This window comes from Lathamus discolor, chromosome 1 (assembly GCF_037157495.1).
Source record: "Lathamus discolor isolate bLatDis1 chromosome 1, bLatDis1.hap1, whole genome shotgun sequence".
NCBI lineage: Eukaryota > Metazoa > Chordata > Aves > Psittaciformes > Psittacidae > Lathamus > Lathamus discolor.
This window is the reverse complement of record NC_088884.1, coordinates 28,434,332-28,460,606: the sequence shown is the minus strand read 5'-3', so window position 1 is coordinate 28,460,606 and position 26,275 is coordinate 28,434,332. Positions and strand designations below refer to the sequence as shown.

The window sequence follows — 26,275 nt, the reverse complement described above, 5'->3', positions numbered from 1 at the left end:
AGAAGGATATAGTGACACTGTAAATGTTCTGTCTAATAGATGGCTGATTTTTCTAATCAAGGAATGGAATGATTACTGTATGAGGAACAGTCTGCTGAATCCTCATCCAGGCTCTTTGGTATCAAAGAAGGAACTGGTACAGGTTATGCATGTATAAAGCTGTGAATGGCAAGATCTGCATAGGGAACTTGTTCATTCTATGCAAGAGTTAGTGGGTGTCAGAGCTGCTCAGCCCATGGTAGGTTCAAAATAAATGCAAAATATAATCCATCAAATATATTATTTAGTTGTGAAACTGCTCATCACAGGACATTGTGGATGCTAAAGGTTTGCATTTGTTCCAAAAATGATTAGATTAATTCATAGAAGAAAAATATATCAATGACTTGTTAAATACAAAGATTCACTCCTGTTGTAGGAAGTCTTTGAGATAATTCCTGGCAGCAGTGCTGAAGTTTGGACTGCTCAGATCAAACCTGGACATCTGGCAGGTCTGTTCTTACTCATCTGTGGTGCTGTAGTCTGACACTCAGGACTTCATTGTGCAAATGCTGGGGAAAAATTTGTCCTGAAATATCTATGCAGCTGAGGAAATGGAAGGTATTGCTACAATGAGAAACAGTCCCAATGGCTCACTGACGCTGAAGGGGGAGCAATGTCGGAACCAATAAATATGGCATCACAAAACAGTTGAGATTGGAACGGTTGAGATGACCCCTGGAGGTCATCTGTTCCACCCCCCTGCTCAAGCAGGGGTACCTAGAGCTTTTTGCCCAAGGCCATGACCAGACTTCTGTATATCTTCAGGGAGGGAGATTCTACCATCTCTCTGGGCAACCTGTGACAGTAGTTAGTTACCCTTGCAGTAAAAAAGTGATCCCTGATGTTCGGAAAAACACCATTTGTTTCAGTTTGTGCCTGCTGTCTCTGGTCCTGTCAGTGGACACAGCTGAAAAGAGTCTCTCTCCACCCTCTTTACAGATTCTCTTCAGGTCATTTTCTGAAAGTTGCTTTCCAACAGAGTGGCCTCCAGTCTGTGCTGGTGCCTGGAGTTGTTCCTCCCCAGCCTTTTACTTATTTGACTTTGTCACTCCCCACTCTTGCACTTGTCTGCAGGGGTGAGGAGATTTTTGGAGGATAAACCTAAACCACCTTTTTGATCTGAAATGCCAATAATATAAATACCTATGCACTGGTGTAGAAGTGAATGTTGAAGTCTACCAGTACAGAAGGTTGATAGTACCAAGGCTTCCATCTCTGATAAGATGAAATGTATTTGTGATTGAATTCAGAACAGGCATTTCAGTGCTCTCAGCCCTTTTTGGATCCTTGTTTCCTGGAGAATGGGTGTTAGTTACAGAAAACTTTCAAAGTTTCTCCTAGGAAGGCTTATTTCTTGCCTATGCAAGAATTGGTATAAATGCTGTGTGGTAGCTTTGTAGTTTGCTAATGGCTTCATGTGGACACATTCTGCTTATTGCATTTTCTTGAGCTAATAGCTGGTTAAGGATGACAGCTGAATGGATGTGATTTCTAATGCTTGAATAAAGCTTGAAGCTCTCTCTATTTAGTGAATATGTGGCTTTTGATATCTTGGCTAGTGGCAATATAACTATGCAAGAGTCTTGTTCCTGTGGAGGTACGGGTGTAAGGAATACTTGACATCCAGCCTGTGAAGGAGTATCTTGGCTCATAAGCACTTGAGGTGAGAAACAAAGCTAGGGCAGCTGCAGTATGTGATTCAGGTAGACCTTGAACATAACTTTCATTAGAGGCAGCCATGGTATATACATCTTCACTGGAGAAGGAATTAACTTGGTGCATGGGCAGTGACACTGAAGCACAGTCTAAGTAGCGTCAGATTATTGCGAGTGGTTGAAAATAACTTACCCATGACAAGTAGTACTGGTGCTGAGCAGTTCGAGTGAGTGTGATGATAATGCTAAAACTGCTGTTGAAATCAAGAACAGTATCAAAAATGTCAGTAGTTCAGCAGGTTGAGTCCCTGGCTGTTATTGAATACATGGGCGGTCAATGCAGAAAACTCATACAATTGGGCTTTTTAGCTAGATTCGTAAGCATGAATTGTGGTAGTGCCAGCTGCAGTGCAGTGACACTCCAGAAGGAAAGGCTGTCCTTGTCTGCTTATCACACAGACTTCAAGTGCAGCTCTGGACATAGAGAAAAGGTTTTAGTACTAGAGTTCCTATATGAGCTCTTTAATCTCTGTTCCCTGCCAAAACCAAACTTGACACAGAAATGTGTTTGGACAGATGGAGGCAAAGACTGTCATGTTATACAATGTCTTACTGTTGATATTCTGAGTATTATCCTTTGACCTGCTTATAAACAGCTCTCTACCTTTCCTGTTCTTAAATTCCCCTGCCTAAAATTCAGTTTTGTGACAGCTCTGAAACCACAAAGTGATTTTAATTCCCTTTCTCCAGCTCTTGCTCAGTGTCGCAAGCATCCAATAAATCTGAAATCTTCCTTTAGAGAAGTAGTTTCTCTGCTTCCTCAGCTCTAGTGTGTGCTACCACAGATAACAGTTCGGCTGACAAAATAAGAGTTTGCATCACCCACTGACATGTGTTAACTCCTGACTTCTGAGGATGGCCATGTTCTTCCAGATGCTGCAAAACCAGATCTACAAGTGTGGAACCAGTAGGCTGTAAGAACTGTGGAGTATATCCTCACCCCAAGGTATGTAAACAAGGGTTTACTTGCATTAGAGGACTAACTCCTCCTGGGCAGGTATTTTCAGGATTACTGGAACAGTGTAGCTTGGCATAGTGTCTACTGAATACAGTTGAACTTGTATCTGTAGATGTTCATCAGATTAACTACTTCAAGGACTACTAAGGGAGGAGGAGAAAGATGAAGGTAGAATGCAGGAAAAGGGCTTGCAAATGGTCAAGGCTAGTGGAAATGCACCAGTGAGTGCTTATGTGATTACATTAGAAGGAGACGCACAATATCTGCCAAGCCTTAGACTTAGTAGCCTTTACAACCAATTTCTTGGTAGGAATCTCATGGGATTTGATATATCAAATTGGATACAGTTCTTGTTGATGGCTCCAATGCAGCTGAAGAGCCACTGGCTGGTAGGGTCTGTCCAGTCTTATATGTATTTGGGAAGCCAACACTCAAGTTTCTCAATCTTCCCCCACAAACATGCTCATAGCAGACATGTATGGGTTTCCCTACCCTCCTGTATGAGTCAGTAATGGCAAAGTTCCAGAGGGAAATACTAACCCTTACCCCCAGTGGTATAGCCTCCTGCAAGACGGTTTGTTAGTGTTGAATAGCAGATGCTCGGCTCTTTGATATCCAGAAAGCTGTGATCACATTGTTGTCCATCCTGTGTGTATACATTAGTCATCCCCACCAGAATAGAATGGTGATAGCTCAGGTGAGCTGGCCTACCACATACCATGTACCTGAATGGGCAGGTCTTAATCTGAAGTAAAACCTAGAATCTGTGGAGCAATTCCTGTGATCCCATCTGCAGGAAAAAAACAGACCCACAAACTGGGGAGAGAAGATGTCGGAGACTCTCTGGAAGGAGTACAAGGAGAAAATGCAGTGGATGTAGAGGTACCAAGACCAGTGTGTGCGGATGTCATTGCAGAGTGCTACACAAAGGTAGGAGCTATGCCTTAGGTATTTGTTTCTGTGATATGACCAAGCAAATGATGCACACAGTGCATGTGTTGTGCTAAGGAAGTGTACAAATGAGGAGGTACCTAAGATCATAGGATGAATACTGAGCACTGGGTGTGCAGTGTGGAGGTAGATGTGGCGTGCATTGTGCTGTTTGGGCTGCAAGACAGAAACTGCTCCCCAGGGGGGATGTTTGTGGCCATGTAGATGTAACTGAAGGGAACTATAATGCAGTTTTTGGTACCTAGCCACATACAGGTTAAATACATATGTGACATTATTAAAAGCCACATGTAAAGAAAGTCTGGTTTAGACCACATTTCTACAAAGTGTTGCCTTTTGCCACTGTTCAGCACAGTGTCCTTCCAAACAAAAGAAGCTTCTATGTAATATATGTACATCATTATATATCCACCCAGGCATGTGTTACTAGCCTTTGAGGCTGACTCACCTGCAGTCATCACCATTCTGCTTCTGATGGGAACACGTATATATGTGCATAGGATGAAGTGTAAACAGATACACTGATAGGTAAATATGTAAAGACAAGGAGACCACAGTAACAAGAAACACTGATAAACTTTTGTTCAGCAGGAAGTCTTTTTATCTCTAGTAATAAGCTTACGTTTCTGTGCTATGGATGTATTTCATGCCTTTTATGTAAAAACTACGTTAACAAACCACGTAAACTGGGTCTACTTTAACAGCTATTAGGTGGTGATTAATCTCTTTTGGGGAACAATTAGAGCTCCTCCTAGTGCCTTTGGAGTAACACTGTAGAGGACCTGTACCAATTGCCCTCAAAATATCTTGCTATTTTCTCAGAAATAAAAAGTAATTAACAGCTTGCCTCAGTGTTCTCATTATCGAAGTTTAGAACTGTTTCAGGGCTAGGATTTTAATTGGAAAATGATTGCAAAGCATTCCCTGAAGATCCATTCCTTTTTTTTTTTTTTCCTCTCTCTTACATAAACAGATTTTAGAGTACTTGTTTGTGATTCCACTGCTGGGGAAAACAGTTATATCTTTTCTTTATCAGAGTCAGACAAAGGTGACTAGGAGAGCTACAAAAGCCTGTGCATTTTAAATTACCCATCAGCATGTGTAATTATGTTTATCTTGTATTTTTCCAAAATGTATATTATAAAGAATACTAGCCAATTATTTGTAGTTAGAGCCTAAGCTTTGTATGCCATTAGATCAAAATAAGAGGCCATTCTTCTAACCTACTTTATTTTATATTAGTTATTCTTCCTAGACTCTGAACTGCTTTGTAAAACAAATTTTTTCTATAGTGAAGACTTACCGGTGCTAAGTGGTACTTTTGTAATTTCATAACATTAATATTTACCATAATCTTTATAAATAGCAGTATATTAAAAATTTAAGTGACATAGTTGAAGCATAATGGCAAGTTCAGTTTGGGAAGTTCTAGTTAGTCCTTGTGAAGCGAGGGGACAGGTCATTAGTGACTTTGCTCATGTTAAAATCACACTGCTGTCAAAAGGCAGTAATTGCTCTTGGTTTGAGGCAAAAATCACATTTTGGTGAAGTAACATCGTGGGCTTAAAACTGGTGAAAATCTTGCTGTTTGTCAGCTGAACTATTCTTGAGCTTGATCAGAAAACCTGGCATTACATTGGGTGCTTTGGCTGACAGTGTGCTAGAATTATCCAGCTTTGGGAAACTGGGCTTTTTCAGCAATTGAAAATAGCTGAAAGAAGGAAAAACTTGGAAAAGGTTTAGTTTCTTGGAAGTGCTGACTATGGTTTCATCTCCTTGTAGGTATAAATTCAGAATGTCTAGGTAATGAAAAGTATCACTCAAACATTTTCACTGTGAAGTCATCATCTTGAGCCAGACTTTTCTACTTTACTGTATTCTTGTGGGAGCAGTTTTGAAAAGCAGGCAATCATTTAATCCCCGAGCTGACAGAGGATCCAGGGCTCGTAACAAGCTAGTAGACTCATTAGGGTAGGAGCAGATCACACTAATGAGTGGGTTCCAGCTGTCAAGTGATACAGCACCTGGTGTGCATGGGATGAAGATTGATTTTCGTTGTATTTAAGCTTGTTATAAAATTGGTGTCACAGACCACTTGGATAGCTTGTGCATTGCAAGGACTGTGCTTGTGACACTGAAGCAGCCAGCCTGTTTTCAGAGCCTGTTATCTTTCTTCCTGCTGAAGAAGTACTGCATCTACCTAATAGTTCTATATTTTCCAACATTTGCTTAAAAAAGAAAAAGCAAAACTGAAACAAAAATCCTTCTGACCTGTTGCAAATTCACTTGTTGCAAGAATTGGCATGAATTATACTGCAGAATAGGTGGAACCCCACTGAATAGAAACAGCTGGGGAGTCTCACCCAGACATGCTTTCAAGTTGCATGTAGGATGTTTTGGTGTTGGGAGGGTTAAAATAATGCTAATTCTGCAGCCTGTCTGTACTGGGCACTGCAGGATATATCCTTAGCTTCCTCCCTACTTTCCCATTAATGGAAAGAAGCCCTCAGTTTGTTAAAGAAGCTCTTTAGTCTCATTCAATCAGAAGTGGACAGGTCAAGTCCTGGCACACATCTGCACTATTTGTACCAACACAAAACTAAGAAAATTCCAGGTGATAACTTTTAATCTGTGGTTCTTGAAGTTAATTTGTCCTTTGGTAGTTGTGAAATTACTTATAAGGCAAGCCTTGTTTGTCCTGTGAGGGTTAAATAGCAGATTTTAATATGATGCAGAGCAAGGAAAGTATATTGCCTTAGCAATGAGCTGATGAAAGCATCCTCATCATTACTAATTGCACTATTTGCATAGAAGATACGATTCAGTTTGGGTGAGTGAACTGAGATATTTCTGAACTGACTTGGACATCATTTTTGTAAGGTGACATTTGGCTCACAATAGTCCTATCTGAGTCAACAATCACAGAATTGGAACCATGAATCTCAGATATTGACTTTCTGTATGTGTTGAATCTGAAGTTCTCACCATTTTAAGTATTTTTATAGCCTTTCTGTTTGAATTGTGATTGAATACTGACCATTGTAAATGCAACCACTTCCAAGTAGATATAATTAGAAGATTGCTAAATTTGGGTATCTGCTTCACTTGCTCCTATTCGCATTTTTCCAGGACTTTTTCTGTCTCCTTGAAAGTTCAGGCTTTCTGACTACTGCCACTTGAAATATTTCTGGTGAATCTGTTCTCAGATATGACTTTTGATTAAGTGAATGGAAATAAATTAAAGGATCAACCTTTTGTTATGAAAGACTCCGGTATTTACAGACACATTACGTGTGTCATTTGTAGAATGATGGGTTAAGTATTAAAAGGAAAGCTCTACTTTCCCCTTTGAGGTGTTTTGCTACTAATTTACAGTCTGATTCAGGGATCTTCCAAGTATAGATACTGGTGAATTTTTGGTTGTATGCCATACAAGATCTCAGTGAAGCCTGTACTCTTGCATGGGACTTGTTGGACAGGAAACGGCAAGGTGTTTACAATGCATTAACACAACATATTCTGAAATACAGTATCTCTTTCAGGTAATTTTTTTTGATAGCATCCAAGAGACTATTAGTTAAATTGTGCAATGTAAATCCTACTCTTGCCAGGTCAAATTCACATCACTAATAGTCACATTGATTTTTTTGGTTGTTGTTAGGTTCAGGTGTTATCCATAGACTGTAAATCTGCTAAATGAATCATACTTCTAGAGCTCAGAATGTGGCAGTTGTTATTCCTCAGACTTAGATTAATCACACACAATTACTTTTGTTGATGCACAAGTCATCTTGAACAATCTAATCAAATATTCAGTATTCATATTGTCACCTACTTATTGTAGACAGAAAACTAACCATCTTTAGCATTCTGATCTAGTATTACAAAATATTTTTTACTGGACACACAAGAGGAAATACCAAACCAAAAATATAATTGAGACCACTGAAATTTAGGTTTTAGTTCTTTCCTTCCTCTCTTCCTTCTGTTTCCTTTCCTACGCAGACAGCTTTGAGCATATGTTTTGATAGGGCTTGTACAGTTCACTTCAAAGCTCTGTGATTTACAGCCATGCAAGCATCTCTCCTGTGGCCTTTTCTTCCATTATAACAGGCAGCATACAGCTCTTACTCTCTTGGTGAATTGCATCTGTTCTTTAGTAGATGGAGAACTGGTAGAAAAATGGCTGGAGTAGTTATGAAGGTAAGAAAAAAACCAAAACAGGTGAGTTATCCTACCACGACCTGCATTTCATATTCCCTAGTCTTTCAGCTGTTGAGTTGCTTTGCTGCTTTCAGTGTTCCTAAACAATTGCACTGAGAGGCACAAATGGACAAAAATAAGGTGTGACTTTAGACCTATCTCCATTAATGTGTAGCATAGACCTTAGACCTAAATATGTAGCATAGACTTTAGACCTTAATATGTAGCATAGACCTGGCTTTAGACCTAGCTCCATTAGTGTGTACCATGACTTTTTCATCTCTTTTCTTTGCTATTTCTGCTGTCTTATTTCTTAATAACATCCTTTGGAAGCTTAAAATTAAAGCAATCTGAAATACCTGTCAGTGGCAGAGGAAAATCTATTAAAACAGCAGCAGGTGAAAATCTAAGAACTGTCTTATGCTAAATGTTGCCAAAATCGCTTGGTGCACCAAAATTGTGAAACCTGATTTTGAATCATCTTGCAGCCTTGATTAGAAAATGATTTTTTATTTTTTTTTCCCTGATGTGCTAATCTGTTCTGAAGTGAGAGGGAAAAGATTTATGCTGCACACAATTCCTGTGCATTTAAACTAGCTGAGGCTATGACTGTGCATTAAAAAGTAGGCAATGAAAGATTCTGTTTTTCATATTTCTCTAGTTTGCCATTTTAACGTAAACTTCTGAGAAGCTGATTGCTCCTCACAAGCAAGCTAGCTCTTTAAAAACAGCTTGCTTTCCTACACGGCCATTTTTGTAGCGTTAAACTCCTAGTTCATGTCTAATTTCAAAAGCTATGTGATTTAAAATAAATCCTTAAGGCTTTCTAAAAGCCAGTTCCTAACATCTGAAAAATAGTACTGTGTAAATATAAAAGGGCTGGGTTGACAGGATGTTAGTACTAAGAAACCTTGGGAAAGATGAAGCACTTACTGTGTTGGGCTCATAGCAAACAAAATATACTTGGAAAGCACATGGGGCTTCATATTCCTGAGAACCAGGCTATTTGTTACACTAAGCATTGCTCTGTCAGGGCTTGGGTCCACCTCTTGGTTTATGTACTATGAAATTTTCCTAATGTTCTGTTCACAGAAGTCAGCTGTAGAATTAACCTTTCCTTCTGACACTGAATTTAAAGGAAAAAAAAAAAATTCCCCATACTTCTTTAGGAGATAGCATGTTTAATCTCCACAGTTCCAAGTAGCTCTGATAGTGACTAAGCACACTTTCCTTCAGGACTGATTATTAACATTCACTCCAAAGCTGGGTTTGCAGATGTGACCACCATAGCAACAACAGAAAACAACTTCAGTAACAACAAATAACATAGGTAATTTGGGTGGGCTTCCTGGGCAGTTTGAAACCAATAATAAGATTGGATTAAGGATCTGGATTCTGTTTCTTAACATTTTATTTGAGAGATGAACTTTCCTTTGTCCCTATCTTTATTGCTTTTTATGTTGTGTGTTTTATGGCACTTATAAAAGTTAGTGTTTGAGAAACATTACCAGAGAGTGAAATAGAGATTCAGTTCAATATAAAATTTATTTATAATATATTGCTATGTGTATAAACATTTCTCTGTGACTCTAAATTCAGTTAAAAAGCCAGGCAAGTCTCTGGGCACAAAGGAGCATCATCAGAGCATCTTATAAACTTGCAAATATGGTTGCATTAGGCTAAGCTAATTACTGTTGAGGCAAATGAGCAGCAGGCTTGGAATACTAAAAGTAGCTTCTAGTCATAGCCTGTGGTTCAGTCAGTGAGAAATGTAGCTGGGAGAGGGCTATGATCAGATGGAAAGGAAAAGGCAAAGTATTTTCTGTAGTGGTACAGACAGCCTAGTTATTTGGGTTGACAGGCCTGGGACCTGTGGCTACCAAGGCTGAAAAAGGAGAAACAACCACTCAAAGAGGAAGAATGTGAGATTAGAGAAAAATAAAGCCAAACCAAACACTGCTGGATGATGAAAGGACTCATAGAGGAACAGTTGCATGGCATAGGACTAAGAATGTAAGGTTCACCTTGTGTTTAAGAGTTTGCTGAAAGCCTAAAAAGAGTAGACTTGGTTGAAAGATCATGTCAGCCACTTGCTTGTACAAAAGAGGTCAAAGAGAAACTGATGCAGCAAATTGAAGAGAGGAGGGGGCAATGGCAGATAGTATATTTTGGGTGATGTTGTTGCAATATATTTCACAGTGGGGTTAGCATACATTTCATCACTGTTTTCTTTTGAGCAGAGTAGGCAACCCTGGATGTCAGTTTAGTCTGCTTTTCTTCTTTTACAGATTAACTTGATTTATGTAATAATTTCAAAAACAGTTGCATTTAAGAAAGCCACAAGCATCTATTTGTGGATTTGCTTTCTGCCCTGGCACAGTATTTTCTTGGGTACTAAAAACACCAAAAGCAGCGTTATGCAATCCATCCCTGAATACAAGTGCTGTTATATTGTGTAAATTACTGGACACTGGTCTGTAAGCAAGGTTAGTGTGGTAAGCATTGTAGTAGTGTTGGGATTATACCTGGGAAGACCCAAGACTACAGGAGGATCCAAGTGCACAGGGAAAAGCTGTAACTCTGTTTTATTAATTTATGTATTTACTTGGTTCTTTTTATTTGAACCAATTAAGAGAAAATTGAAATTTGTACCAATTTTCTGACTGTGCCGCTATGCAGCATGCTTTATCCTGCTTCAAAGTATGACATTGAGTCTCAAAGACTCATGTTTTAGAGCCAGCCTCAGCCTTCAGTACCCTTCACAAGTCAAATACATAATTATCCCCCTAATCCTGCTTTTTGCTGAGCTTGTGCCCCTCTGTGATTTTCTTCACAGAGTCCTTGAAGTTGTCTGTAAGGAGCTTGTTCCTCTTTCACCAGTTATGAACATCTTGGTTCCTCAAGTTCTGCACCAGCAAAGGCTTTGCCTGTTTATTGGATGCTGTGTGGGAATCAGTTGAAGCCTGATGGAAATATCATGGACATCTCACTGGGTTTCCAAGAATGCAAGAAATGGTCTGTGGAGTCAAACCAGTCTCTGATGGTGACAGTTGGAAATGCTGTGTAGGGAGAGCACACAAATCTAGCTGCTTTCTTCCATCCATGCCTCTTGTGCTCCTCTAATAACCACATTCATTGTTTCAGAAATGTTAGAGGGGAAAGTCTGGTCTGTTCCTTCAGTATCTGTTTATGGACCTGTTGTCCATGAACTGGTACAATGCGTGCTCAAACCTTTTGCCTCTATGGCTTCCTATGGCAACAGATTCCACAAGTTCACTACAACCCATGGGAAAAAAAAAAAAGGCAGTTTACATGGTCTAAACTGATCCCCTGCTATTTTCAGTGGGTGATCAGTTCTGGTATTTGAAGGATTTAGTGGGTAAGTGGCTCATTTACCTTTTCCTTGCCTTCATGATTTTGTAAGCTTTGCTTATATGCCCCCTCAGCAATTTTTAGTTCTCCTTGCAAAGCAGCTGATCTCTCGCTTTCATCATTCTAATTGCCCTTCTGTGTTCCTTCCTTCTCTCTGGTATTTCCTTCCTGAGATGTGGAGAGTGGGGCTGCAAATGGTGCTTCAGATGAGAGCTCAGCAAGGATTTGCACGGAGGCAGAACGGTGCCCTGTGTCTTGCTTTACTGCCTTTCTGGTTACAGTAGACAAACTGCATCATCAGCTGTTCAGTGCTGAGGTGCGCAAACCCTTATTCCAGCCATTCTCCTTTTGCATCTTCCTGATCTTGAGGCCATGTTTTTATGGTGCTCCCCAGAACTGCAATAAGCAGAAGCTCCTGAAATACCCTGGGGGGATCATTCTGATTCCACATGTGAATTTTTACTCCGTTTGGAAAGCTGCAAATAGAGTTTACTCCTGGCAGGTGGAGGTTGACATCCCTTCCTCATGGGATAATAACTGACCAGGATAATCCCCCATGGGTTATGCTAGCACAGCCACACCGGTGCAGGGAAGACTCCCCAGAATCCTGTTTGTGGTGGCTCTTGCCAGGTGGCTGCTCACACTGCTGGCTAGGGAGAGAAAATTTCTCATTTCTGGCAATGAAGACTTGCCTTCCACCATTTATTTTGATTTCCACATGTTCTTTCATGAAATGTTTAATTCCTTTGCATCACAGGCTGTTTTCCACATTAGCAATTCACTTTAATACCAATTTCTTTTGAAACTGTCTGATTTTGAGAAGTAAGGCTGAAATAGTTTACGTGACCAGAAACTGAAACCTAAAGATTCTCAGTCATTTCTGCAAGATTTTTGTTAACATTTGTCCACAAATATCTATGGATATTTTATTTAGAAAAGCATCTTATTCCCAGAGCCATATTGCTGTAAAGCTAGAATGTAATTCCTAGTGGGGCTGAGGAGGAGTCACTGAGGCTCTTTGTCCCAAGTTCCATGAAAGAACATGAGACATGTTCGTTCTCTCCCACTCCCTGCCATGGTCCAACTTTGTTCATGTTAAAGGCATGGAGGCAGATATTGGAAATTTTCCAACTTGAGAAGCAGGCTGAGTTATCAGCTGTGGGGAGGCTTGTGCTGCTTTTTAGCAAGTGGTTATTTGAAAAGTTATTATTCATTTCATTGTGGGCATTGCTGTGGTGAAATTTCAACCTAAGTAAATATGAGGAAAAGAGGATAAGAACACATCTTAAAATTGAGTGGTTTGGTTCCCATTTCTTTTGAGATGGACACTCAGAAGCCAGGGGCCCCATGTGGTACCTCTGTGACTCAAAAACATTACTCTTGTTTTCCATGTCCTTTCAGTTCTGAGTTTCTCGAGTGATGCTGTGGCTCTTCTCATTTTGACAGGCCTCTATGTCTGCAAAGTTAAAAGCATGCTCTTTCCAGTTGCTAGCTGCTAGTGAGTTGTAGCTGATGAAAAGAAGATACTGAAGAAAAATATTACACTGAAAATGGGAGAAGAAACATGGCTTTTCTTTTGTACCTGGTATTTCTCTTCATGTAGGTCACTATTCACAAAATGTGGACATGTTACTTGAGAGACTGTTTTTCTTCCTGAGATATTTTTGTAGCTATGTGGTGTGAGCAGTATTTGTGTCTGTCAGCACCAGGCAGAAGGTGGAAACATCCACAAAGGCACAAGGAAGCATCTGGATGCATGGCAGGTGTTGTGTCTATGCCTGAGGCTGACAAGGACCAATTGTAACTAGTACCTGCCTAGAAGAAGCTGAGCAAGGTCAGAAGCATGTGAACTGCAAGTTCAGCAAAGTGTTAACTCTGAATAGCTGGAAAGAATGCAAGCCAGACAGAGGATGTTTCTCTGTGAAATCACCTTTTTTGAGATCTTAGATAAACCACTGTTGGAAGCAGTGAGTTAGAAATTACCTGCTATAAAAGAGACTGAACAGCAGGTCATTCTATAAGAGTCCTATGATTTGAAATAGATTTGTCAGATTGCCTGCAAGAAACAGATCTCTGCCATCTGAACACAATGTAAAGTCTCCTTTAGGAGGTAGGAAGAGGGTTTATGTACTGTGAAGGTGCTTTCGTTTGTATTCTGTGTGTAGAGTTCTCTGGTGTCTGAACACTTGTTACCAAGGAGTCTGCTGAAGTACTGGCTGGACAGAAGGGGATAATCCTAGAGACTTCAGTGTAACGTAATGCTTTGTAGGTTCAAATACTAAATATTTTAAACCATTTATTAGGGAAGATAGAGGAAGAGTAATGAAGATGGGAAGACTGGTATCAGCAATAAATTTCAATTCTAAGGGATGCAGCTGCCTTTTCTTTAAGATGCCCCCCATAACTCTTTAAAACAGGGTTTTGATGTCCAGCAGTGGAGATGCACTGGGCTTCACCAGTGTCTCTTCTGCACCACACAGAATTCTGATCAGCATTTGGAAAACTATAAGCTGCTAATTTCTATTTCCATTCTCCCTCTTTCAGTCTTCATGATAATTTTAGCTACTGCACAGGAACGCTCCATTTCACACAAGAGCTCAGAGTCCCTTGTTCCCAGCCTGTCAGCCACAGCAGCTGTACAGAATGAGGTGAAGGAAAGCCATATTGTGGGGAAGAGATCTTCTTTAAAACAAGGATTTATAGGGACAAGAGTTTATAGGGACGAAGGTTTATAGGTAGAGTATATCCTTTTTTAACCCCAAAGCCGAGCTGTCAGTTGTGATGGTAGAGGATCAAGGTTCCAAATCTTAGTGCTGATTCCTGATAGTGAAAACATTGCCTCTGAACTCAGTTGATTATTTTTTTACTCTTTTCATTCAAAATAAATGTTTTAAATGGTGAACCAATGCACACAGCAGAAAGATTCAAAGTCAAGTGCCTCTTAGTGCCTCTTACTGAGCAGGATGGTGTGATACACAATGTCATGAGCATGCTCTGTTTTTTTCATTAGGGCATTCAAACTGCTGGATAGATGCTCCAGAATACCTACTTAGGGCTGGGTGATCTCTTGGTTTTACTGCTTTACTTCATAGTTAAATAATTTTCTTTTAAAAGTTGGTTACAGGTATATACCTATCCACAACTTTTTGGCTATTCTGACTCTCAGCATGTTTTCAGTGCCTTAATTCCTACATGTCACCTTGAGCCAAAAATGTATGCAATAGAGAAACATTTATACATGAAGAAATGCATCCATGTGTATCAACTGAAAACTGTGTCATTGCCCGTGATTAAAACTGGAGAAAAATATGAAGCTATAAAAGAAACCTTCCACTATGAAACTTAAGAAGTACAATCTCTTCAGCTTTGAAGGTGATTGATGATGTTGTAGAAATGCTTACATGTGGGAATGAGAAGTAACAAACTTCTCAGTTTTAGACAAAACATAATAGCTTGCAGGTGAAATTTCCTGATGGAAGCTGCAATCCAGTAGACAGGGATTTCCACATGTGAGGTAAACCTTTTTGCACCACCTAAGGACTTGTCCTGGGTTCAGCAGTAGAAGTCAGTTTTTCTCCTTCTTAGTGGCTGGTGCAGTGCTGTGTTTTGACTTTCAGCCTGGGAACAGAGCTGATAACACCAATGTTTTTAGTTGTTGCTGAGTAATGTTTACCCTGACTAAGGACTCTGTGAGTCTCATGCTCTGCAGGGGATGAAGGGAGGCCGGGAGGAAGCAGAGACAGGACACCTGACCCAAACTAGCCAAGGAGGTATTCCATACCACAGCACGTCATGCCCAGGGAGGTAACTGGGAGTTACCTGGAAGGGCATGGGCTCTCTTCGGGGGGGTTGAACTCATTTGGTGGTGGTACTGTATTCTCTTTCCTTGTTATTTTCTCTTATTACTATTGGTGGTAGCAGCAGTGGTTTGTGTTATACCTTAGTTACTGGGCTGTTCTTCTCAACCTGTGGGAGTTACATTCTCTCGATTCTCCTCCCCATCCCTTTGGGAGGGGGGGGGAGGAAAGAAAGAGGGAGAAAAGAGAGGGGGAGTGAGTGAATGAGCTGTGTGGCTCAGTTTAAACCACGACAGGACTTCAAAATGAGATCAGTCAGCTTTCTAAAAAATTATTTTATTCTATCCTCTGTGAAAGTCCTTTAACTGCTCTGTGCAGGGAAGCCTGGAAAAGTACAGTTGCCTCTTCTGGCATTCTGTCTGAGAGTTCTGTAACTAAGAATGCTCAGTTTACCCACCACACCTGCACATGGCTTGTGTAACCATCTATGACTTGAAAGTCTTGGGGCTTTGTATTCCAAATTTGTTATATGTAAATAACATTTCAGAAATCCACAGCATTTCTTTTAGCTAATTACTTCACCTGACACTTCTCATTCTTCATGTGTTGCACGTTTAAATCAGCTTTTAATGCTTTTTCATTCATTAGTATTCCATACCTTCCAGCAGCTGGCATATGCTAGGTTAGTTTTCTTTTTAAAGTCAAAATATCCATAAGGCATGGACAGATGTTTATATCAAAATAGCTGCTGTAGTACCACGTTTTTCTACTGAACCAAGAAGTAAAATGCTGTTGTTGAGATTAGTAGTACTTTAGTGTCAACATTATTAAACAAAAGGAATGTTACCTCTTACAGTCAAAACTTCATAACCATTTTTCATCAGATTGGTGTTACTGTTTTTCCAGCCTTGGATACAAGGGATGGCAGCACACAGGATCTATAGCAGTTTCCTCATCCAAAAGCTCTTATGAAACAGTTTCTAAGACTTAACTGATAAAACTGCTGCCATGCTTTCGTGTCTGTTTTATTAGCCCGGGATGATGGAGGATAATTAACTTTGTATTAGGCCAGTAGCATTTTGTTCAGGTTAAGCCCATCTCCCCAGAAACTGACATTGAGACATAGTCTTGCTTAATATCAAAAGTAGAGGTAAATTTAAACCACTGGTCAGATGAACTTTAATGACAGGTTTTTAGACCAATAGGTATGTTAAGACACCAGATCATAACAGCAAAAATGCATTCAGATCATCCTGGAGAACCTAATTGCTACCTTCATTGGCTGACTTCACTTAGAGAAAGCCAAAAGGATCCTACTGGATGCTGCAACTAAAGGAATGTGCATTCGAATTACAAAAACTGTCTCCACTTTACTTGACACGTCCTCCTTTCTCAGCCCTGGCACTTTAAGTTCCATCTGAAGGATGTTCAAGTAGTTCTTTTTCCAGCTGTATTTGGGACTAAATGACAACTAGGGTATAAATCATGCCAGTTACGCTTTTATTTTTGTTAAATCTTCTTGTTGTTGTCAGGCCTGGAGCACATTCCCTACTCCTGGGTTGTATGCCTTTGCTCAAGGTTGGTTCTGACATGGTGCCTCTGGGTGACCTTGGTGAGGTGAGTTGTGTGAGAAAGCTGCGACAAGCAGCTCCTTCACTTTGGAGCTGCTTTTCAGCTCATACTCCTGCCCTGTTTGTGCCTGAGCTGTGTTGCAGCCATGCCTATGTAACCTCTCAATCTGCCCTCTTGGCATAACCTTGGGTCAGCACTGTTACTATGAACTTGTCTGGCAATCAGTGGCTCTTGCCTGCCTTGGTTACTGCCTCACTGGACCTGATCATAACCTTTATTTGCTGACTTGTTTTTCCTACTTGGACCTGTGTTATTGTCATTGACTTGCTTCATGAACACTGTGGACCCTTGGCTGACCATGGTTACTGTCACTCAACCTGCTTTGCTCATCTTGGGACAGCACCTTTGGCAATGACATTACTGACCGTGCCTTGCTGCCCCCTCTAGTCCAGTCTCAACTTCCCCGAGGATCTGTTGCTGTAATTTTTCTCCCAGCATAAGAGTAATGCCTTTATTTCTAGTTTTTGTTGGTGAATGTCTATCTTATGAAATAACTTAATGCAGTGTCTTTGACCCATTATTTGGCCCGTCCAAGTGTATTTCTGAACATTTACAAGTTTCACCAAAAAGCCCAGAGCTTGTTTCCAGCTGGATAGCAAGTATGAGCAGATCTGAAGCTTTAAATATTCATGTACATAAGTAGAATCCTTTGAAGCCACTGTGACTTCCTGGTTCAATTTTTTAATGATCAGTTCCCAAGAGAAATTCCTGGTGCAGAACATGTCTGGTGCGGCAGTTTGCTGTTGTAAGACCACTGCTCATAACAGATGTAGTCTGTTCTACTAGGCAACCAGTTTACTCTGTTTCATCAATTATGGACAGTTTGGGGACACAACATTCTTTGTGATTGAATAAAAAAGGAATTACTGGAAAATTTGAGGACCAGCTGTTATCATCTCCAGGCACAGCCTACCAATAGAACACAGCTTATATTGCCTATATGAAGTTGCAGTGTGTGAGTAGCTACACTAAGTGCAATAAAATGGAAGGCCATTAGCCAAACAACAATGCAGACAACCTACCTAATAATCAGGGATTCAGTGGTACCCATGCTACCTGTTCAACATGGCTTCATTAGTGTGATGTTCAGCACTACGTTAATAAGATCTCAGTTTGAATGACAAGTTAGCCCAAGGACTTGAGCTTAGAGGGTACCCTGCTCTAGTTCAGATATACATACTTGAACCTGTAGCATGTGGTGCATACTCTCACTTCTTCAGATGTCAGCCACAGTTAAAGCTGTTCAGTGCTTCCCATTGGAAAGAAGACATGGTTAAAACTTTGAGACTGCAGGTTGTAATTTGTCTCAGTCTGGATTTCTCCTGACAATGTCAGTAGAATTTTCCAAAGAACAAATGATGGAAGCAGCATATTGATTTGACCATGACAGTAACCAAATACCTAATTCTTACACTCTTGGGGCTAAGAAGGCCAGCTATGTCTTTGCTTTGGACTTGGGAGATGACGATTGCTGGGTAGAAAAGAGGACTTGCAATCAGTTGTGATTTCTAGAAAGAGACTTTCTGGGATAAAAATATGGCTGAGAAAAAGATTTCAATAGACACTTGTGCTTGATTCTCAGCTGCTCAGAAAGTGAACTTAATATGAGTATGCCCCAGTCTGGAAAGTCTGGCCTTGGGCAGGCATTTGTATTCGTCCTGAGCAACAGGTCTGCTTTGGTGCTTTTCATAAGCTTATTTATTCCCTCAGAGGGTTGGTCAAAGTCTTTCTAGAATGGAAAGTTCATCACTTTCATCAGTGAAGAGACCTGAAATCAATAGTCCAGCTCCTCAAGGCGATAGCTTAGAAGATAAAACTAGAAAAGGATGTTTGTTCTTAATGTTGCACCAGAAAGGGAGGGTGAACAGAGGTTTCCAGGGAATAGTGGTGTAACCACGCAGGTGGCTCAGAGGCACCTAGAAGTATTGCCCAAAAGAGCTGCAGCTGGAAACCCAGCATAACAGGGAATAGAAGCAGGTCCCATTCCACTGTTCCAGTCCCAGACACCTTTGCCCTGGGTTAATGGGTGGTGATCACAGGCAGTGTCAGGAAGAGGCTGACAGTGGCGGCTTTCATAGCCACAGACAAAGGAAAACAGAACATTGTTCATTTGAGGTCCTCCCCCATGAAATGAATGGATAGTCTATTTTAAAAGGTTTCTTTCCTTAGTAATTCTTTTCCCTGTGGGTCTCACACATCCTGGAGGATCCTCTCATCTTATCTCTTACCCGAAGTCTCAGATACTTTCTTTGATCTCTGTGGATGAACACTATTTTCCAACCAGTTATGAAAATGTGATGAATTAAATGGGTTTTTTTGTGTCCTTTCACATGACTCCCAAATAACGGATACAGGAATTACAAATGACAGGCACCAATGCACTAATACTACAGAAAGTTCAGTGTAATTTGTGATGCTGCAGTGCCCCACCTTCCTTCCCTGTTTGCTTTTTAGGAATGAATCTGAGGAATCAACATGCCTGTAAGAACTAATCCATCCCACAGCCTATCTACTTTACCTTCTCTTTTCCTGATGGGGAATAAGGGGACAGTGCAGCTAACATAACTGTAAACTCTGTTTGCTTTATATGCCAGCTCTATTTTCCCTATCTCTGGTTTGGTCTAAACTATAAACTTTCAGGGCAGGATCTGTTTTTTAATATTGCTGTTTGCTCAAAAACCTAATATAGTTTTGAGACTCTTCTGGCCCCAAAGCACAATGTAATATACACGGCCAGATTATTGGGGAAAATGGAAAGATCACTGTGCTGCTGCAGTAATTTTTCCTGTTCAAACAGAACTTGTCAGCACACCAGTTTGTGTAAAATGTACTACTTGGAGGAACAGCATTGTCAGAAAGGTCATTTCTGCATGGAGGGTAGCAGGCAGCCTAGTCTGCAAGAACCAAAGTACACTGGGCTCAGAGGGAGTGAACTGCAGTTGAGGGAAGTGAGGAGACTGATCCTTGTAGAAGAGTCAGAGTCCTGTTCACAGCCATCTTCCTGAGAGACAAGCCCATCCTGGCTTGTGCTCGTGGGGAATAACAACAGTTGCAGAAACCCAAGCCCTTCTGTGGGTGGTTTTGGTGGTCCCTTACCCTCTTCCAGCAGCAAGGGAGAGCTGGAAACAGCAGGTAGGATGCCAGTGTTCACAGACTGGATGGGCAGCCCCTCTGCAGTGGGCTCTGAACACACCTACATTAAGGGGTGATGTGAGAAAAGAAATGTCTTCACCCAGAGGTGCCTGCTGGGATAGTTCATCCACTCCCATGTGCCCTGTTTTGGCTCCAAGCAAGAAGGTATGTGGCATGCTGGGCCAGGCTGCATCCTCTAGCACTGCAGTCTTCAGGCACGGGTTGAAACCTCAAGTGGGCAAGGCATTAATAAATGCTTTTCCCGAGGCAGGCTATTAGCTGAGTTGGTGAAGGGTGGTGATGTTTAGAGAAAGAAGGTTCGGAGTAGAAGGGAAGCACATCCATTCCCCTTGTCCCTGCCTCATAGATAGGCAGGATCAAGGTATAGCTCTAGAAAGCGAGCAGCTGTGTTGTGCCTTGCAAAGGGCCTGACTCTCAAGGAGGCTTGGAAGAGATCTTGCTGGAGAACCGTGGGCAGGGCCAGCTGTAGGGCTGACACTTGCAGGCAGGTCTGAGAAACACCCATCTGGACTACATCTTCCTGCAAAGAAACCTACTAAAGGTCTGGCTTGTGTTTCAGAAGAAGCTCCTCTTTTATGCCAGCCTGGGGACTTTTTGATACACAGCTTCACTATCTGATTACAAATATGGTTGGACTTTTAAAGCAAGGTCAACCCCAACAGCAAGAGGGAGCATAGGGAGGAATTGTGCCATAAGTGATTGCTTATGTGTTCCTCTTCTTTTTCTTCAAAGACCATTGTTATTCACACGTTTTTGCCTTAAAAGCTGCTGCTTGTTGATTCATTCTCCTGATGTAACCCAACCCATCTGGAACCAGTGTCTGAAACTTGGATTTCCAGCTGTTTACTCACCATGTCTTTTATTTTCCTGTCTCATTTTTCCTGCATCTTCGCTACTCAAAAGTTTCCAGAAGCCCACAAGCCTATTTATTTATTTGATTTTGACTTTCTCCCACTGTACTTCAGGGGGTTTTGACTCCTCTGCTCTTTTTATGCTCTCCTGTTTCTCATTTTTTATTTTCTTCCCTCTCATTCTTACTTTGTTATCTTCCATGTTGCTACCAATGCTAACTTCTCTAATTGCCAGTTTTGGAGAGCTGAGTGTAAGAATAAAATAACAATGATGCTTCCTCATAGCTGCCATTGGTCTTGAGCAGTAACCACCCCATTGCTCACAGAACTGTGTTTTTGATAACAGTGGTAAATACGTTCACCAAGTTGTGTTCCTTGAATAGCTCTTGTTCACTTAGAGATGTTCCACCTGATTGCTGTTAGAAAAATATAGAGGAGTTAAATTCCCACTTCTTTATCAGGTGTTTCCCTCTGAAATGGAAGTTATCGTAAGGATTAGTATGCAGCTGCAGAATGGCAATAAATAAAATCTAATTGTAATACTATTCAGTGTTAAGAGGGAGCACGCATGTTTCAGCCTAGCCAAAGCTTTCATGCTTTCTTAACATGTTTGCAGTTTCATGGTCTCACATGATTTTGAAGAGTATCGGTCTCATTGCACAACTCAAGATGCAGTCATTACATGTGTTCTGTTATCTCCTCGAGCCCTTTCATTTAAATACCCCTGTGTGAGCTCGTTGTCTGTGTTCCCCTAGGATACCTGTACTATTGATTGACAGTAGGTACCTGCCATTTCTTTGTTAACTGCACACTTTGTGTCACCTACCTGTGTCACTGTCAGAGCTAGAAGCTGCACATACCCTGAACTGCATTGCTAATGTATTAGAGGGGTTCTGAATACTAAACCAACCTAATACCTCAAATATTTCATATTAACTCATTACTACATAAGCTGCATATTGCTTTATCCTCTACTGCCAATACCATATGGTGCTTTCTGTAAGCCAATACATCACATGTACGTCTGTATTACACACAGGGCTACGCCTCTCAGGAACCTAATTGTTTCTGTAGTAAGTGCTTTAGTACAGGCAGCATGCCCAGTCACCTACATGCAGGTGGGTATTCACACCATCTGCTTTAAGCATGTAAGCAGAAGTGCTGAGGCAGGAGCTACAGCTCCCTGTGCGGTCAGCAGAGAAGGTTTTCTGCTCTGCTAAACCAGTGTTTGTGAGCAAACACGAGTGCTGATCCCTAATAGGCCAGAGTGCAACATTTCAGTTCATTCCAGTCTCTGTTTTGGAGCAGACAAACTCGGCCTGAGAAAGCTTGGGAATGACTGGGGATGGGTGCTCCCAGGACCATTCCCGGCAGGCAGCATGCATGCAAGTTGTTTCAGTAGTCCCTGGCTGTGGCTATCCCAAAGCCCTTCTTTTCTGAGCCTGCTGATATGTGCAAAGACCGGGGAGCACAATTCACATGGGACAACTAGTGCAAATAAAGGTGCTGGGTACTTCAGCCTCTTCTGTGTTGCCTGTTACCATGTTGTCTCCCCCATCCTCCTGCAGACCCAAGTTATACCTGTAGGTATCTCTTTTTGACTTTCTAACCATTATGTCCCTCACTAATTTTGATTCCAGCTCCTTGATTTTACCCCAAGTGTCTGAACAGTGCTTTTTCCTCCTGCTTCCTGCATATTCCCTGCCTGTATTTTAGGTCATCAGGATGGTCCTTGCCTAGACAAATGGGCTGTCAGCTGAGGTTCCCTATACTCCTGCACAAGGGGGTACTTAATGTATGAGCTCTCAGTTCTTTTTAAAAACCAATTAGTTCTTCTGGAGACTCTTCCCTTTCACAGCTGCTTCCCACAGCTCTTTCCTGAACAAGTCAGTCTGTGTGCCCAGAGTCTGAACTGCTGCTTACCTTCCTGCTCTGCTCTGCATCTGTCACCTTGTGGCTACTGCAGCCCCAGCAGTGCTCTGTGATAGCTCCTGCCCCTTCCCTGCTCCTCAGCAGGAGGTAAAGCCAGCATTGGGCAGAAGTCCATGACTGCTCCTCTCTTGCATTTGTATTAGGAACATGTCCCTACTGCACCCTAAGAACCTCTGGGACTGCCTGCCCAGTGCCATGCTGCTTTTCCGGGTATTTGATAACCCCAGCAAAGACAAGGGCTCCAAGCAGGGAGACTTCTAGTTTACAGAAAGCCTCAGCCCCTGCCTCCTCATAGCCTGCGGTGTGTAATACACATCTGTCACAAACCCAGGTTCCTCCTCACTCTGATCTTGACCCAGAAACTCCCAGCAGGCATGTCTCCAGTTTGATACTGGGGCACTGCTTAGTCAAGGAGTCAACAGAAAGTGTGACCTCCTCTGCTCTACTCTGCCTGTCCCTCCTAAATATCCTGTATCAATCCGTGGTGACATTCCAGCCATTTGCACCACCCCACAAAATCCCTGTGACTGATGGTAGAGACTCCCTGCCAGGCACTGTGCCTCTGTGCAGGGGCCTGAGGGAAGCCACTAAATGCCTGCCTTTTTGATGTAAGCAGAAATGGGATGCGATCAAATCTGCCTTATTTAGGCTGTAGTTTGGAGCTGTAGAGAGAAGCGGGTGCACAGATTTTCCACCATCAGTGCCAGCAGCCTGGTACCTTGGAAAGCCTCGAGAAAGAGACCCTGTGCATTTAACTCCCTTTCTCTTTCACCTAGAGCACTGTCAGAAGTGCCTCCCAGATATAGCCAGGGCCACCTGGTAGTGTCAGGGTCCTCAATGAACCCACAGGGCCTTTTAAAAGTCAGTGGCATTACTTTGTGCTGAATATCAGCCACTGTTCAACACTTCCTACTGATGGCATTAATCTCCCAAGAGATTAGCACATCCTCATATAAATTACTTTGAAGGGGTCAAGAATCACTATTAATGCAATTTTCATGAGTGTTTAATGTTACATTTGAAATTATCACTGTGGCAAGTGTGATACTTGTCAGGGAATTTGTTAAGAATGCTAGAGGGAGTTCCATGAAACATTTCACAGAAGACCTGCTTAAAAAATGTAGCAGATTTTAGTATTTGCAGCCTAACAAAATAGATTTTAGAAAGATGTCTATCTACATTGGTGGAAGTAGGGCTTCTGAAGTACAGATACAGAAAGAAAGAAGCAAGGAAGCAAATAAAAGTCCCATCTTGCTGCTGCTCCATCCTGTTTCCCAGCCATGGAAAGTGCTGTCTTTCATCTTCCCCATGCCAGGATAATGTCCTGGCACATATCAGTTGACTTCAGGTTCTCTGTGTGCCTATTTTGCCTTTGCACAGGGAATTCATGTGGCCCAATTTCCTTTCCAGACTTGCTTGTCCCTCATTGTACAGTTCTCTCAAAAAAACCACCAAACAAATTTGGATGGATTCACCATCTGTCAGATCCAGAGGGGATGACCAACTTAATGAGTCACTAACTGAATTCCTCTCAGTCAATTGCAACCTTGGATAAAGCACTTCTGTACAGTGTTCTGCTCAGAGGCAATGCAATGTCAGGGCTGACAGCAAAGCCAGCTTTTAACCTGCTGCTTAAAACATATGGTTTCCACTTCTTGGGACTTTAATTTGATGGTTAGATTTTGCTCTGATGAGATGAGAACTTATAAAGTAGTGAACTCATGCTGGGCCAGCCGTTACTTCCCTGGGATGCAGAATAGCACGTAGTCATACATAAGCCTAAAAGCCTTTCTGATTTATTTTCCAGTTTTATTTCATTAAATGATGGACACCTGATGTGCTGATCTTGTATAATCCGCAGAGGGATTTAGTTTAGAAGTGCTGTCCACCTTTTATAGAAATGGACTCTCTAAAATCAAATGTGTTTAGGGAACAATGGAATGAAGGGGGTTGGACAGAAGCTGATGTTTTTTCATGTGGTTCTTTTCTTCCTGCATGTCTTTCAGATATACCAGACACTAGGTGTTGAAAGAGAGGGCTGGTCTCTGATCTGAGGAATCTGAGCTGACTGAGAGATGACCTCTTCTTCTGGGCTTCTCTGCAATCCTTAAGGAGGCTTCTGTTTGGCAAACAGCTCTGTGTTTGCATATGTTTGTTTGAAGATGCAGTGTTTTCCTGGTATCCTGTGGGTAATGTTCTGCCAAATCCTTGATTTTTATGCTGCTGGTGTTGTAACTAATAAATGATAACATTTACAAGGTAATAATTCACTCTGGGGCTCCCAGCATAAGAGAGACATGATAGGGTTCAGAGGAGGGCTGGAGCAACTCTCCTGTGAAGACGGTCTGAGAGAGTTGGGATTGTTCAGTTTGGAGAAGAGAAGGCTCCAGGGAGACTTTAAAGAAACTTCCAGTGCCTAAAAGGAGCCTACAAAAATCTGGAGAGGGACTTTTTACAAGGGCATGTAGGGATAGGACAGGGGAGAATGTCTTTAAGCTCAGAGAAGGTAGATTTAGGGAGAAATTCTTCACTATGGAGGTGGTGAGACACTGGCACAATGTGCCCGGAGAAGCTGTGGCTTCCCCATCCCTGGCAGTGTTCAAGACCAGGTTGGACGGGGCTTGGAGCAACCTGGTCTAGTGGAAGGTGTCCCTGCCCCTTGGAACTGGATGATCTTTAAGGTCCCTCCAACCCAGACCATTCTATGATGCTGTGATTCTATGGTAATGACTTGAGAAGGGCTGTAACGTGTCAATCCATCTTTTCAAGTACACAAATGTAAAAATTCCAAATTGTACAGTAAAAGTACAAATAAAATTCAAAATTGTACACTAATAGAAGTCTCCATTTTGCACCACCGCTAGCTTTCAGCATGTCCTGAGTTCCCTGATTTTGTAAGCAAAGCATCTAAATGGGCTCCCTGGACCATACACAGGGGTTAGTGCACAGTTATCAGCTTAATGGCTGCAGACCTGCTCAGGGCACACTTGGATTTAGCGGCTCTCTCTCGCAGATGTTGCTGATGACTCTCAGAGACTCTGTTTCAGTCAAATCTCATTAGATCCTTCTTTTGACAGCCAAAAGCAGAAAGGAATTGTTCTCCTGCCAAAAATCGAGTCCTTGCTCTGAAGCATGAACAAGCTGTAGATCTTAAAAATAGAGAGAAAAATGTAACTTCTAAAACCACGTGTTTCTTACAATTGCATTTCAGTGGGTCTGAAGGGGTTTGCTGGAATTCATACATGTAGCATGAAAGAAAGAGCAATTATGCAAAATGTGAGCTCAAACAATTACTTTGGTAAAGTTACCTGGGATTTGAGAAGCCTTCTGCAACCTTAATGGTACTGCTGCCAACTCTGCTTGTCAGAATGCATGGAATATGTCACCTCAACAGCACCCCCCCCACCAGTAGGAGATGGGAAGGGAAAGGGCTAAGGGTGGAACGCTGGGGCTCCTCGTGTTCTGGCCCAACCAAAGGAACTCCTCAGGAGGGAAGGGAAGGGGTTAAGAGCCCTACCGGTGGCACTGTGCATACAAGTGCTTTTGCTTTAGTAATCTGAAGGTGGGGACAAGAAAAATTTGCTTCAGCAGAGCTGTGTGTTGGGGGCCAAGCTCCATCTGCAGCAACTCATGCCACATGGTAAATGAATTTGTGCCTATTGCCTGTGC

The 26,275-nt window shown here is 41.7% G+C and overlaps 1 long non-coding RNA gene across 1 annotated transcript in view; it reads left to right on the top strand.

Moving 5' to 3' along the window:
• The window catches only part of LOC136007692 (uncharacterized), a 42,225-nt gene extending 16,872 nt beyond the window's left edge, over positions 1-25,353 (top strand). The window contains exons 2-4 of the long non-coding RNA XR_010609821.1: positions 2,631-2,703; positions 3,512-3,645; positions 24,613-25,353. This is a non-coding gene — a long non-coding RNA (uncharacterized LOC136007692). The remainder of the gene's footprint in view (positions 1-2,630; positions 2,704-3,511; positions 3,646-24,612) is intronic.
• Positions 25,354-26,275: the final 922 nt, after the last annotated feature.